The following is a 12,860-nucleotide window of genomic DNA, read 5'->3' on the forward strand; positions in this document are numbered from 1 at the left end:
GTAAGGCAACTACCGGCCGACATCCCTTGAGTGATTACCACTCACTAGTGGGTAAGGTTTTAAACCAAACAGAATGCTGGGTGTGTTCACAAGTGCTACATAAAAGGAGTAGTGTAGGCCTAGTCCCATACCCGCTTAATATTTCAGAGATAAGCGTATTAAATAAGGGGAGGCCATTGGATAAGAGATACCTGTATACCAGGTCCCCTAGTCTTAGATTACACCCATACCAAGTGGATAAATCCCTGGTATGTATGAACTTCTCAAGTTCCAGAGCGATTGGTACTTGGGAAGTGACATGGCATAACCAGACAATAACTTACTCCCAGCGTCCAGATGGAGAGCCTATTGATAAAGAATTGTTGTTAAAAATCCGAACCAGTGGGAGACACTATAAATATGTCTACACGGTGAAGAGAAGTAAAATGATGGCCGGCAGAGTATCAGCCGGCTACTGTAATGTAACCCTACAGCCAGAGATCTGTGAGGAACAAGTCAGGGAACAGGGGACGGGGATGTTCTTATGGATAATGTGTGACAAGATCATGAAATACTCTGTCCCTTATTTTCTCCCTGACGATGTTTATTATATTTGTGGTAGGAGGGCGTACAAATGGCTCTCCATGAACTACGTTGGTATTTGTTATCTAGGCAGAGTGTTACCTGAAGTGATGACCCTCACACATGATGAGATGGTGGGCATACACAGAGGTATACCTTTTACTTACACTCATACCCATTATGATCAAATCCATAAAAGGGATTTAACAATCAAGAAAGAACCCCTAGCTTCTGAAATGATACACGAGTCGTTCGGTATCCAACTCCTCATTGCTTTAGATATCACCCATACCGCCAGAGGAGTCATAAATTTTAAATATATACAAGCATTAGCTAGCTTGGTAGATAACATCACAGAGATTTATGATGACACCTTTAGATACACTGGGAAGGAGTTGCAAGCATATAAAAGAGAGCTAGTCCAACATCGGATGGTGCTGAACTATCTGACAGCTATGACAGGAGGATATTGTGTCACCCTCTCTACACAGTTTGGGGTGAAGTGTTGTACATATATCACCAACAATACTGAAGACCCAGAAGAAATCATCGATCATCGGATGGATGAGATTCTTCAGCTTAAATGGGAATTTAGAAGGGAACATAATATCAGCCTGGCAGAAATAGGTAACAAAGTTAGTGAATGGACCTCCTGGTTGAATCCAATGCACTGGTTCTCTGGTTTAGGAGAATGGGCGCAAGGGATCATAGCTAGCATAGGAAAACTCCTTCTCTGTATCGGTGGTGCCATCATAGTCTTTGTGCTATTGTTCAAATGTATAAAGGTGGTGACCCGGGGAAAGACAAAACGTACCGAAATCATGAGTGTAAGAACGAGAGATACAGAGGAAGACCAGGGTTTGGTATATGACCCTAAAATCGAAACCACCTCCCTTTAAAGAAACCATATTTGTGAACGTGTATATGTTGTAACCACCCCTGTTTTTATTTTTATCCCAAAATTGTACATTATCCTTCGTGACCCTGAGTAGGTTGTTCGATAAATGCGGCCCATCGTTTATCCATGATCCTGGATCGGCCGAGAGCAGATGGTTTACTCCCCTTATATGTTTAATTCATGTATCCCAATTTCTCTGTTAGGATTATGAATTTCTGTATTGTCGTGTGAAATGTTTTGTATTGTAACAGTTTTATAATTACTGTTAAAGGGTGGACTATGGAAGTCGAGTTACACACACGCCATTTTAGGATAGTATGGCCGCCATTTTGGTTCGCAGAGTTGCGCAAATAAAGTTTCCATACCCGAGTATGCGTGACAAAGTGGACCAGAAGAGTAGCCATACTATCACACATAAATTCATAAATACATACTGACACTAAGTAAAATGTAGTTAAAGGTTTAGAACGCCACACATAGCTTAGTTAGCCCCGCATACATCTGTCTGTATCATGTTTAGTACCGTTCCGTTCAGCTCATTATGCGAAGTATTCCGGTCATTGCGAATATTTCGCAATGTACACTGCCCGATAGTTATGGACATAATCCATAACTCAGAGACAGTTTCTGTTGAAAGTAGTTAACAAAGGAAACTAGATGAAACCAGTTCTTATCCCTGCTGACGCCGAAACCACCAAACAAAGGACTCTTAAAGTTCACTCCCCTGCACCTGGTCAGACCAGGTACAGCGTCTAACCTCCAATCACAGTGGACCGGACATATGATCTCTGAGCAATGAGAATGGCCTTTGACCTCCCCTTTCTGACCCTATAAGATAGGAGACCCAGAGCAGCCAAAGTCTCTTCGGCACATCTACCTTTCCCTGACCTGACCACCGGACTATAGTTCATCCCTGAACGATAGTGAGCTCTGACCGGACTACACTTCGCATATTTGATGAGAACGGTAACGGTTGCATTAACGCTATTTATACTTATTTGTATGTTGGCTGGTTGTGTGTTGTATCTGTATTCTTTCCTCTTAGCAGAGTCTGTTTAGTGTTCATTGTTAGTATATTGTATTACTTGTTATACCTGTTTATTCTTATTTCTGTAACCCCCTTTTGTCCATTAGGGACTTAAATACAACCTTTTACGGAGTTCTTATCTCCTTATTTCTATACAGTGGTCGTGTCTGTTTATTCGCATAATAGCGACAAGGTATATTACGGACACTGTCCGATAAGGTATATTCGCAGATTAGAGACAAAGTACTGCGAAGGAATCTCTGATTAAGGTATTGGTTCTTGGTGTACATAATACAATAAAAGGTACGCTACGCTGCGCTACGCTTTGTTCGCACGTAGTTAGGTATAAAGGGTACGTTGGTTGCGGACTTATTACGAAACCAGCGCTTTTCACTTATTGTCTCTCTGGTCATATTTAATCGTCATTAACATTTCCAATAAATTTTGGAAAAAGCTATCTAAGGTTTGTCTTCTGTTCTACATTTGATATATATATGAATGTTTTGTGTATATGTTTTGTTAATTTTGGGATTGCCGGCACAGCTGATTAACACTGATTAAACGGGTATATATACCCCCAACAGTTAAACCAGCAACATCACCTTGAAAAAGCTCATGCAATTCAGCGAAATGCGTCGGAGTTGACCTCTCAAGATACCCTCAACTTGTTACCCCACTTCTGGCATACACTCCGGCAACAACTGCTTTATGGAAAAACCTCTAAGACGGCTACTAACAAATGGCAACTGAAAGAGTTTTCATCCTGACTCCAGTACATCAAAAGGACGTCACCTGCCATTCCGGGAAGCCCCACAAGGTCTTGATAATTCTCCAGCGGCCCTTTACCACCAGTGCACATTCGCATCATAGTGAGGACAATTGGACCAAAGTTGGAAAACCGGTTTCAAAAATCTATGGTGAGATGATACAAACTCTGTAATTCACGCCGTAATTTTACAGCCAATTTACAAGAGGACTCCTACAGCCAGCGAAGCCAATTATAAAACAAGAGATGGTATAAATTTTAATTGCCACCAATTTATATGTGATTTTTTAATGTTCCTTTATTAATTTTTAATAAATGTGTTATTTCTGCTGAGACAATCCCTTGTAACTTGTGTGCTTCCTTGCTTGTTTTATGTTGTATCCAGTATGACTCCCAAGAACTGAATTATCTGAGTGGGACACAGGTGAGAACTTGCAAAAACTGAATAGCCTCTGAACGGTCTTGTTGCAATTTCTCTGCAGACTCTGCCTTGAACAATAGATCGTCCAAATACGGAATGACCACTATTCCTTTCAGTTTGATGACAGCTGCCATTACTGCCATAATCTTTGTAAATACCCTTGGGGCTGTAGCCAGCCCAAAGGGTAGTGCTGAAAATGTAGGTGTACGTCCCCTATCGCAAAACACAGTAGAGACTGATGTTCTGTACAACTAAGAACGTGTAAATATGCGTCTTGAATGTCCATAGATGCTAGGAATTCTCCTTGTTCTAGGCTCAACAGAACCGACTTCAGGGATTCCATTCTGAAATGATCCACCCATAAGTGGAGATTTAACGACTTCAGATTCAGAATTGGTCTGAAAGAATTTTCTGGCTTTGGCACTAAGAAAAGAATGTAGAACCCCTTCTTTCTTTCCTCTCGCGGTACCAGAACCACCACAACTTTTCCAGGAGAGACCCGAAAGGGCTGTTCTGAGGCGTGTCTCTCTGGGCAACGGTGTAGGCAGGAACCTTTTTGGAGAAACTCCCTTCAGGATTATCCTGTAACCCTGGGACACCACATTGAGGACCCATATATCCTGGCCTAATAAGGCCCAATTGTCCCGGTACTGCAAGAGGCGACCCCCTACCCTGAGGACAGATTGGGGAGTCTCCTGGCCGTCATGCTGAAGGCTTCTCATCACCCTTGGAATCCTGTGTCCCCGAGTGACAGAGATGCCTTGACGTACGGCCTGGACTTCTTGGACTCATTGTCTGCCTCCCATGCCTTAAGCCACAAAGCTCTTTGTGCATTTACAGAGACTGCTGACACTTTGGACCCCATTTTAATATCTTCTTCACCAGCTTCTAAATTGTATTCTGCCGCCGCTCTCAACTTTTCAGCGAGATCTAAGGCCTCTGAATCTCGCTGCAACAAAGCACACGTGGAGTTTGCCCACACAATCATAGCTTTGGACACCTATGCAGAAGCAATCATTGGTCTAAGGGTATAACACACACCTTCAAAAATTGCTTTAAGGCAACCCTCTAACTTTTTTGAATGCAGCAACGCCTTGGTAGCAGCATCGTAGCTTTGGACAACCTAGCTACCGGTGCATCTACCAAGGGGACCTTTTTCCATAATTTTACATGCTCCTCCGGCATGGGATATAGGTTTAAAAACCTGTTTGGCATTTGGAGTCTCTTATCGGGCATTTTCCAAGCTCCTCCCAGCAGATCCTGCAAACCCTCATCCGAGGGAAAGGTACCGTATATACTCGAGTATAAGTCGACCCGAGTATAAGCCGAGGCACCTAATTTTACCTGTGTAATAACAGGACACCATAGGTTGCTCCCCCTACATAATAACAGGACACCACAGGCTGCTCCCCCTGCATAGGACACCACAGGCTGCTCCTCCTGCATAGTAACAGGACACCACAGGCTTCTCCCCTACATAATAACAGGACACAACAGGCTGCTCCCCCTGCATAGGACACCACAGGCTGCTCCCCCTGCATAGGACACTATAGGCTTTTACTGACCGCTTGCATCCCCTGAACTGGGGGGTTTGCTGCTGCCACTGAACTAATCCAGGGAGGTAGGGAAGGTGCTGTGCCGCTGTCTGGCTCCACAGGGGTGGGAGGTGGTGCGCATCCGACGCTGACTTCCTGGTGTGTCCACCGCTGTCCGCCGCTGCCCTGCTGCACGGCGCAGGTAAACTGCTCAAGGGCGGTAGGGGGGTACCGCTGACCGGCTCCATGGAGGGAGGGGGAGTGGGGTCAGTTGCGTGGCCGCCGCTGACTTCCTTCTGTAGCCGGCGCTGCTCTGCAATGGCCAGGCCTCCTGCACCATACATGTCCTCAGTGCAGGAGGCCGGCAGCCATCTACCCGTAGTTGCGGCCATCTTCCCTAAGCTGCGGCTACATCATTAAAGCCACTGACTCGAGTATAAGCCGAGTGGGGCTTTTTCAGCAAATAAAAAGGGCTGAAAAACTCGGCTAATACTCGTGTATATACGGTAACTGCCTCTACGCTGTCACTTGAAAACTCTCTGTGCTGGAGTTTTATTTTCCTCAGACAAATTTAATGCCTGTTTAACAGCCAAGATTAAATCCTCAACACCAGGGACCGAACTTTCCATATCATTCCTCTGGTCCCAGGACATTTCTGCCCGCACTCTCCCTCCTCTGAATCCTCATATAAGATAGGTGGAGAGTATAAGGAATGTCTAGAGCCAGCCTCAGGCTCCTTTGAAAACTGCTCCATAAAGGTTTTAAATCTGTTTATGCCTTGAGCAGTGTTCTGCATTACCTGCAGAAACGCAGGCTCCCCTGTGACAAAGGAATGGAGCCAGTAGATTGCTGAGAGTATGACAATGGTCTAGGAGATTTCACCAGCTCATCCCTCTGTCTATTCAAAACCTGAAATCAGTTACAGACCTGCACAGGGCCGCAGCCCACGCAGGTTCAGGCTGTTCCACCCTCTGAGCTTGTGCTCCTCTTGGTACTGCTTCACACACAGGGCAAATATTCCTTGAGTCATCTGTTCAGGAGATAAATTAGCCCACAGAATTTGCAATTATTCAATGTGGTAAGGGTTCCCTCCCCCATAACAGTGCCTGTCAGTCATGTTTACAACACAGTGCAAAATGTCAGGCGACAGTACTAAGTCAATGTATGCCAGAGTACTTATCTGTCTGCCGAGGACCCTTATCTGGTCAGCGGGGGTAACGAGGCCCAGGAGAAATCAATCACTCTGTCAGGAAACTTCCCTCCAGTTCCGCACAGCAAGTGCTCCAAAGGCGCCAAAACAGAGTGCAGGAAGAGACCAAAAGTCCCTGCTACAGCGGGGTCCGTGGCTCTTTGGAGCCATCTACCTCCTGTAACCACTCTTGGCTTGTGTTTTCTCCTCTTCTCAGTGCCTCACCTTGGCTGGGGATCACATACCCTCCAACATTTGAAGATAAGAAATCGGTACACATTCAGGAAGGTGGCGTGGTCATGAACAAAGGGGTGTGGTCATGAGCAAAAAGGGGTGCAACCACGTCCCCTTTCCGAATGTGTACTGTGCACCAACTACTACACGTATCATGCAGCTCATGTCACATGGTGGCTTGGTGGGCTGCTGGCATATTAAATAAGTATATTTAATATACTTATTTAATAAATAAGTATATTAAATATTCTTATTTAATATGACAGCAGCCCACCAAGCCACCATGTGACATGAGCTGCAGGCCTGGCAGCAGGTGCACATATGTCACACGATGAAGACTGGTCAAGTGAGGAGATGATACTTTTTTTTTTCAAACTGCAGCCTGCGCCACCTACTTGCTGCACTGACTTGCTCGGAGTCTGATGTGGAAGTGGCAGACTCAGATGGCAAAGATAATCATCCCCTGTCACATGCGCCCGCCGCCGGGGCTGGCCACCGCATCCCTCTAAGCCCTCATGTAGCGCAAAATCGTGTCCACAGTTAAAGTCTGTGCATGCGGAGACTGAGGGCCAGGGGCTGGCTGGCAACTTTCAGCCTGGGGGGCAACACAAGCAAGTGGCCCATCACTATCGCCATCGTTTTACCACCCTACCCTCTCCCCTCTAGTATGCAGCAAGGAAGGATTAAACAATCCTTCCCCACCACACACATACACCAGAAATGCGAGCTGAGAGGTATGTGCAATATTTATTGTTGTGCCATTCAGAACTGGCCTGCTGTGGCTGCGGCCCCCTGACTCATCCAGCCTGCCGTGCCTGCTCCTACTTTCTTCCCTTCTTCCTTCTTCTGCAGACGCGTGGGTGGGAGACGTCATCGTCATGACGTCCACACCCAGTGTCTGCACTGCCGGGAATCAGAGGGAACAGGTGGGCCCTCCTCCACGTAGCTGTGGAGCCCGGAGGCCATGTTCCTGTGGCCGCAGACTCAGACATCTTTTAAAAGACTTCAGGAACATGGCCGCCGGCAGTGATGGCCCTAGCCAGTTTGGTGCCCTAAGCAAGATTTTGGCTGGTGCCCCCTAGCAGGCATTCTCACCACCACACTTACGCCAGGTTAGTCAGCCCATGCATTTGCTGCTTTTCGCTGATGGTGTCTGATAAACTGCAACTTCAATTGGGAATGGATGAGCAGCTGAGTGAGGGCATGCCCCCGCCATATTGGTTAGTGGCAGCCTCTCTCCTGTCCCATCCTGTCCGGACATTCATACAGATTACAGATTTACAAGTATCTGCACCCACGATCCGGTCAGCTCTGCCGCACTGCCGGCGGCCGCCCCACTCAGAGTGACATGCTTATTAACGGCAGCGAGAGGAGCCTCAGCACCAGCTTGTGCAGAGGCTCCGCCCGCTGCCAGTAATAAACATGTCACTCTGAGCGCGGCGGCCCCCTGCAGTGCGAGGGAGCTGACCTAACTTAAGGCTGCAGTGGCAGGGAGTGGGTCACGGGTGCAAACTAGAGTTCACTACCCCGTTGCAGGGTAAGCTCAGCTCTGAGGTGAGCACTTCATTGCCGGCTGTCCCCCGATCTCTGCTTAGGCAGCAGTGCTAGTGGCGGCCCCACAAAGCAGTGTAATCATCAATCAGTGTAGTCTGCCTATGCCCAGGGCCAGCTCTGGCCGCCGGCAGTGCAAAAACGGTAAGGCGGACGCGGCCCGCAACACACCTGCCAGAGCGGCCTGGGGGGCAGATGGCACCCTACCCCCCGGCCCAGCCCGCCCCTGCTGAGTCAATGTCCTTTCCCATGAGTGCGCAGGGTGCCGACCCGTGACGCCATGATGCATGGGACCAGACCAGCAATGCACTCTTGGGACGGAGCTCAGATGGAGCGGAGCCAGGAGGATTTTGATTATGAGTGAGTAATAACTGACCACGGCGGGGAAAAATGGTACATTTGGTACAATTATAATTTGCCGGTACAGACTGTTAAAAAATGGTACTGTACTGGCAAATTTGGCTCCTGTAACAGGCTGCAACCTCCTAGGAGTTCAGCCTGCAAACCCTAATCAGGCCGCCGTCGCGGAGGGAACCCGTCACCCACGATTTCCCCCTGGGTGAAGCCGACTCCAGGGTCCCCCAGGGCCCAGGAAGCTTCCCTGCAAGGAAGCTGAAAGCGCTGTGCAGAAAGACCAGACAGTGTCTGTCTGTAAACAGGGCACTGACAGGACGCGCTTCTGTTAGCCACTGCTGCACTGTCAGTGTGAGGATTCTCCTAGAATCCTCACACTGTGCCTACCTAACTAAAATTTATAAAAAAACAAACACCTAGATAACTCTTCTATGACTGCGGCAGCAGCCCGTTCAGCATAGCACCTACTCCTGTGGGCACCTAAAACGAACTGAGGCATGATGGGACGCAGAAGGGAGGAGCCTGTCTCTCTGAAAGTTTAGCATAGGTGCCTGGCTCCGATGGACCCTCCCAGGGCCGGCAACAGAAATCCTGGGGCCCTGTACAATGATATTTCTGGGGCCCCCCCCACCTAATCCCAAATCCACACAACGCTCCTCTGCATGAGCCTCATTTAATCTTTCGCTGCTCCAGATCCTGCTTTCAGGTGCGGACTTATCTCATTCTCAGTCCTGCTGGTTTGGCTCCTGGCTGCTGCTACCTGGTGTCTCCCGCATGCTGACAGCCTTTCACCTTCACAAAAGAATGCCGAGCACTACCAGCAGGCAGGGGGCAGGTCGTTCGCAGAGTGCGGAACAGACGACCCGCGCATGCGCAGTAAAAGTACAGGAGCCAGAGACTGAGGTAACAGCACCAGCAGGGGGGTTACGGCTGTGCTCCTGCGGCCCCAGGCCATACGCACACACAGAGTAGATGGCTCTGTGCACCGAGTGGCAGGGTGCACACACAGTAGACGGCAGAGGCACACCGTGAGTCAGTCAGCCAAAAACAGATGGTGCACAGTAACGGCCGGGCCCCAAAGGTCACTGACAGGCCAGCTAGTACAGGCAGTGGCCATGCCGGGGCATGGAATCTCTGGGGCTCGTCACACTTGTCCCCCTTGACCCCCTGTCGTCTGTCCTGGACCCTCCTACATCCCAATGTGTAGCTGTGTCACCAGGATAGTTGAAAGAGAAAAAGGATTTGCCTCTGAGAGTGAACCAGAATAAGGCCCCATGCGTCTATGCCCCTGGCGGTCCATCCACCTATCTATGCACCTCCTGTCAATGTGTGTACCTTGCATTTGTCCGTCGATACCACTCCCATCTATGCCCCCTCCCATCTATGCCCCCTCACTCCCTTGGGTCCGTCTATCTACCTCTCCTGCCCTCTCTTCTATCCATTTATACCCCCATATGGTGCTCTGTCCATCCATCCCTCTGCCTCTCCTGCTTGATCCTTCTCCATATCTCTCTCCCTTAAACTTTCTGCTCTCTTGCTCCTCCCTTGCTCTCTCCCTGACACTCTCTTTCTCTCTCCCTCCCTCTCTAAGGGCCTTATTCTAGTTCACTCTTTCTGACAAAATCCTTCTTAGATGGACAAAACCATGTGCACTGCAGGGAGGCAGATGTTACTTGTGCAGAGATAATTAGATTTGGGTGAGTTATTTTGTTTCTGTGCAGGGTAAATACTGGCTGCTTTATTTTTACACTGCAATATAGATCTCACTTTGAAGTAAAACCCCACCCAAATCTAATCCACTCTGAACAAGTAACATCTGCCCCACCTGCAGTGCACATGGTATTGTCCATCTAAGAAGGATTTTGACAGAAAGAGTGAACTAGAATAAGGCCCTAACTCACTCCTCTCTTTCTCTCCCTCTGACACCCTCCTTTTCTCTTGTTCCCCTCTCTCCCTCCTGATGGCCATTGTAATAACAAAAGATTTTGCTATGGGGCTCACACAGTTCTAGTTATGCCCCTTTGTGCTGCCGGTTGCAATGCCTTAGGGCAGCCATTTCCAAACTGTGACCCTCCAGCTGTTGTGAAACCACACATTCCAGCATGCCTTGCCATAGTTTTAGCATTTCCTAATAGCAAAACTGTGGCAAGGCATGATGGGAATTGTAGTTTCACAACAGCTGGAGGGCCATAGTTTGGACATGCCTGCCTTAGGGTCAGCTCAGAGTGAGCTGGCTTGTAGGGCACCCTATGAACAACAGTGCCACAGGCAGCTCTGCTGTAGCTGCCTGTTTGGACTGAGTGCTTAAAACAGATAGCCACAGGAGCGCAGTGAGCGCTGGAGTGGAGGCTGTCAGTATTAAAAATAGGTGGTGGGGGGGAGAGGCTCGCTGCCTGGCTGCCAATAACAAGCATCGTACTTGGTCCTTGTGGACGGCTGCTGCACATGCCCAGCTGCAGCAACTCCTGCTCCCATGGGCCTTGAAGCCTGACTCTGATCAATCAGTCACCCCGCCTCCACCAATACGAACACATGGCATGGGCAACTACACAGGTGCAAACTGTTGGCACACAGTGGCAGTCGACATGGACACCGTATAAGTGTACCGTGTTCGCTAGCCATGCTTCGGTTCACTGTTATATTCTCCCTTTATGTCCACATGGATAGTTAAGTACGAAAAACCCAAATGACTTACATAGAAGAAGAGAGCGCAGTTGTCATAATTATAAATAAATTTATTAATAACACAATAAAATTAATATTGCTTTCTGATTAGAAAAAAAGGTACTTATATGTTAGTTGGGCGCCCACTAAGTTATTTGCTTAGTTTTTCGCATCCCCACGCGGGGCTCGCTATGCTCGCCACGCTTCGGGCACGGTCGCTCGCTGCGCTCGACGCACTATATAAAATTAACTCCATGCCGACATGGATTGTGGGGGTATGAGCGTAGTAACTATAGTGGGCGCCCAACTAACATATAAGTACCAAATTTTTTTTATTCACATTGACATATGTAGGACACTGCTTCAATGTAGCAGATTATTATACATACAATGGGTACTTGTTTCCTAGCACGGCGCCCCCGATTTTGATCGTAGTGCATCTTATACAATCGCATTGATTCTTAATTGTACAAGCACCCGGATTGGTGCTTACAATGTTAAATGCACCCCCATTGTCAACGCCACCCCCACTATCAACGCCAACCCGAAGCGTGGTTAGCGCAGCGATACGCGTCCTCCGACCTTTTCATACTCCCACTATCCACTGCAGCGTGGAGTTGATTTTAGATAGTGTGGCGAGCCACAGTGCCCGAAGCATGGCGAGCGGACACGGATTACATTACATGTATTCCCCCCCCCCCCCCCCCCCGCAAGGCTCGCTACGCTTGCCACATTTTGGGCTCGTATTCCACGTCCCCATCAGGGTGCTTGTACAATGAAAGGTTCTTGTGTAGTTTCACGGCGCCAGCATGGCGCGCGTGCTACTTCCGGGTTGTACTCTCGCCAAACTATCTAAAATAAAGTAACTTAACTCCATGCCAACGTGGATAGTTCATACCCCACTATACACGTTAACATGGAGTCGATTTTAGATAGCGTGTGAGCGTAGCGAGCCACCGAGCCCGCAGCGTGGGTGTAGGGTGACCAACTTTCCAAAGGGCCAACCTGGGATAGGGGGTCGCGGGCTCGACAACCCTCCCCCCCCACCCTCAGGAGAGTCGGGGGTTAGGGGGCAGCATTATATAGTATATAATGGGATTTCCATTCCCAATCCCAGGCCTTGCCCTATACTAAGGGTCAGACTCCAGACCAGTGCAAAAACTTTCAGCATAGCCTATTAGCCCTTAGTCAGTATAATAGGGGGTAGGCCTGGCCGGGAATTGGAGGGATGAGAAAGAATATAGAACAGTTACAGAACTTTTAATGATTTATCATTCTCGACTGACTCTCATAGAGTCAGAGTGACTCAACCGGCCGCACACAGGCAGGGGCAGGGAGGCACGGGCACACTCAGCAGAGCAGACAGACACCGTCCCGCGGCAGAGCCGAGTGACTGACAGACAGTCTCAGGCTTAGCAGAGCCTCGCAAGCTCCAGCCTCGCTCCAGCTGCCGTCGCTGGGTCACCGCCCGGTGCCTTCAGTCACGCAGCAGCAGCAGGTCAGTAACGGCCGCACCCGCCCTGGTTGGCACTGGCTGGCTGCACAGCATTACTGGGAGAGTGGGAGGGGAAGCGGTCACGCGATGGCCGAACTAACCAATAATGGGGAGGCGGCGCCGACGTAACAGCTTCCAATCCCCTCCCACACTCCAAGTCTAATG

Source organism: Crinia signifera, chromosome 2, assembly GCF_055691185.1.
Source record: "Crinia signifera chromosome 2, ASM5569118v1, whole genome shotgun sequence".
Taxonomy (NCBI): Eukaryota; Metazoa; Chordata; class Amphibia; order Anura; family Myobatrachidae; genus Crinia; species Crinia signifera.